The following is a 3905-nucleotide window of genomic DNA, read 5'->3' as shown; positions in this document are numbered from 1 at the left end:
ACTAACTCTGGGTCCTCATGCTGTTTCTAAGCCACCTGCTCCAGAAACACGGGTGCCACTCTCATCTGGGCTACCAAAGCACCTGTACCAGACATGTAACGATCCGGAAATCGGACCGCTACCGGCGCTAGGATCCAGATCGGCTTAAGGCCGCCGGGACCCGTAGCAAGCCTGACATATAGCCTGTAAACCTGTATAATCCCATACATGATCAACAACATACATAAAAATTAAAACTTTTCTTTCCAAATACATCAACCAAACTCAACCTGTGCATATACATTAACATAACATTGATCCCTCTGTGGGATCTCATCAGTGCCCCCAATGGGTGGCATAACATATGTTGAGTTGGTTTACATAAACATCATAAAAGTCTCTACGATCATGTAATAAAAGGGATAACAATAATCTATGGTCAAGCACATCGCTAACCTCCATAAACATCATCTCATCACATATCCAACTGTACTTTTACATTACATCATAATCATTCATCATGTCCACGCTAACTATTACATAACCAAGACTTCATTACTCTATCCGGACTCCAGCTATATCCTGTACCTGCAAGCCTGGGGGTAAAGGGAGAGGGGTGAGCTAAAAGCCCAGTGAGCAGAACTATAAAACATATTAACACTATGCTCTATGAAATGCATCATAACACAGACAATTCACATAAGGGTTGGGTGAACTTGTCACCAATTAGTCCAAGCTAACTCTGTGCCAGGCCGTAGCATGGGGTCCTGGTCTTCCTGTCATAACATACATTACTTACCATTGCCCCAGGGCCTCCTCTGGGCTCCTGGTCTTCGAGTCCCATAACCGTGCCAGGCCGTAGAATGGGGTCCTGGTCTTTCCTTACTCTGTGCCAGGCCGTAGAATGGGGTCCTGGTCTTCCTGTCATGGACTAATTGGGTCATCCAGTATTCACCCACATCAACAACAATTGATGTAATGTGGCATATTCGTGAAAACTAATGCAATCATCCTATTGCATAATCATGATGCATGAAACATGATAAAACATTTAATTTCTCAATTTAAAAGATTAAGTTTAGTTCCACTCACCTCTGGCTGACTCTGACAACACCGAAGCAGCTGAACTCACTGCTGGGGTCCTCGGTTCCTCGGGTCCGAACCTACACAGGTGGACTCAAATGAGGGACCAAACAAACCTGAACATAACTATAAACTACTCCCCAAAAACCCCCTAAAACATCATGAAACAACCATAGAAAAACATGCAAAGGAGGCCTGGACAGGGCACTTTCGGCGGCAGGTTCGACGACTCCCAGACAGAGACGAAAGTCTACTTTCGGGGGCAGGCTTCGGCAGCCGAAAGGCTGCCTCCCCAGCCATGTTCGGCGGCCGAAAGTCCTTTGGCTGCCGAACCTGGTTTCTGCCAAAGGGCAGAAACTTGGCTCCTTTTGCACATTTCGCCTCCCAACCTTCCAAACATGCATCAAACCTATTCTACAACACACAAACACAAGCATACATGTTCCTAGGGGCCTCAAACCATCATAAACCCCATCTACAACACATCAAGCATCCACATTGCTCAAGAACATACATTTATACCCAAAAACATGACCATAACCTAAACATGCATTCTAACCCATAGATCTACTCAAAACTTACTTAAAACATGCAATGAGCTTAAGATCGGCTCTTACCTCTTGAAGATCGAGAGAGAGAGACGACCTAAACTCGAAGTTGGGAGAGATTGGGTTCTTGAACCTCCAAGCTCCAAAACTTCGCTCAAAAGCTCAAATCTTCAAAACAAAGTTAAAACAAATGAAAATCTTGAAAGATCTAGAGGAAAAACATCAAAGATCGGTGAGGGACGGCGGAGAGCTCACCTTGGCCGAAAATGGGGAAAAAGCTCGCCCGTTTTCGGCTAAGGGACCCTTTTATAGTGGCTGGCCAGGCCACGTTCGGGGGCCGAACTTGGACTTCCCTCACTTATGCCTTCGGGGGCCTAAGGCACACCCGAAATGCAAGCATGTTCGGCGGCCGAACCTGAGTTTTCCTCCAATGCTATTTTCATGCAAAAATCCATTTTCTTTCATGCTTAAAACATAAAACACATTAAAACATTTTACAAAAACATAGTTCTACTCTTCTAGAGGTCTCCGACACCCAAAATTCCACCGGACGGTAGGAATTCCGATACCGGAGTCTAGCCGGGTATTACATTCTCCCCCCCTTAAGAACATTCGTCCCCGAATGTTCCTCAACTAGCGCATGCATAGGGTCATCACAACATACACATAAAACACATATTGCCGGAGCATAGACTCCCGTGTCTCCCAAGTGCACTCTTCCAGATTGTGGTGGTTCCAAAGGACCTTCACCATCGGGATTTCCTTGTTCCTTAGCTTTCTGATCTGGGTGTCTAGGATCCGTACCGGCTGCTCAACATAGGTGAGATCCTCTTGGATCTCCACATCAGGCTCACTAAGAACCTTGCCCGGATCTAACACGAACTTTCTCAACATAGAAACATGGAAAACCGGATGGATTCTTTCCATTGAAGCAGGTAAATCCAGCTTGTACGATACACTCCCAATCCTTTGCAGGACTTCAAAGGGTCCGATGTACCGTGGAGCCAGCTTACCTTTCTTCCCGAAGCGAACCACTCCTTTCATTGGAGACACCTTAAGCAATACCAGATCCCCCTCCTGAAACTCTACTAGTCTTCTGCGGATGTCTGCATAACTCTTCTGTCTGCTTGCAGCAGTCTTGATTCTTTCTCTGATTAAGGGTACCACCCTGCTGGTAATTTCTACTAGCTCAGGCCCTACCAAGGCCTTTTCTCCAACTTCTTCCCAGCAAACAGGTGACCTGCACTTCCTTCCATATAAAGCTTCATATGGAGCCATCCCGATGCTAGCATGATGGCTGTTATTGTAGGCAAACTCCACCAAAGGTAGATGCTGCCTCTAAGAACCGCCAAAGTCCAGCACACACATTCTTAGCATATCTTCTATGGTCTGGATGGTCCTCTCTGACTGTCCGTCTGTCTGTGGATGGAAGGCAGTACTGAAATCCAACCTGGTACCCATGGCATCCTGCAGACTCCGCCAAAACCTGGAGGTGAACTGGGGTCCTCTATCTGACACTATAGAAATAGGAACCCCATGCAGTCTGACTATCTCATCAACATATACCTGCGCCAACTTGTCCACAGAATAGCCACTCCTGACAGGGATGAAGTGAGCAGATTTGGTGAGTCTGTCCACAATCACCCATATGGAGTCCACTCTGTTGGACATCGCCGGTAACCCTACTACGAAGTCCATAGCTATATTCTCCCATTTCCACTCTGGAATAGGTAGCGGGTTAAGCATTCCAGCCGGCTTCTGATGTTCCAGCTTCACCCTCTAACACACTTCGCAGGCGGACACAAACTATGCCACTTCTCTCTTCATAGCTGGCCACCAATAAATCTTTTTCAGATCTTGATACATCTTGGTGGCTCCGGGGTGAATGCTGTATCTTGCATTATGAGCTTCTCTCATAATGTCTCCTTTTAGCCCTATGTCATCTAGTACACATAAACGACTCCCATAGAGGAGGATCCCCTTGTTGTCGAATCTGAACTCGCTGTCCTTGCCTGACTGAACAGTCCTGGCAATCTTCACTAACTCTGGGTCCTCATGCTGTTTCTGAGCCACTTGCTCCAGAAACACAGGTGTCACTCTCATCTGGGCCACTAAAGCACCTGTACCAGACAACTCCAACTGTAGACCTTCATCAATGAGCTTGTAAAACTCCTTCACCACTGGTCTCCTCTCTACCGTGATGTGGGATAGACTGCCTAGTGACTTCCGGCTTAGGGCGTCTGCCACAACATTCGCCTTACCCGGATGGTACTGAATCTTGCAATCATAGTCACT

This window comes from Manihot esculenta, chromosome 9 (assembly GCF_001659605.2).
Source record: "Manihot esculenta cultivar AM560-2 chromosome 9, M.esculenta_v8, whole genome shotgun sequence".
Classification (NCBI taxonomy): domain Eukaryota; kingdom Viridiplantae; phylum Streptophyta; class Magnoliopsida; order Malpighiales; family Euphorbiaceae; genus Manihot; species Manihot esculenta.
This window is presented reverse-complemented; position numbering follows the sequence as displayed.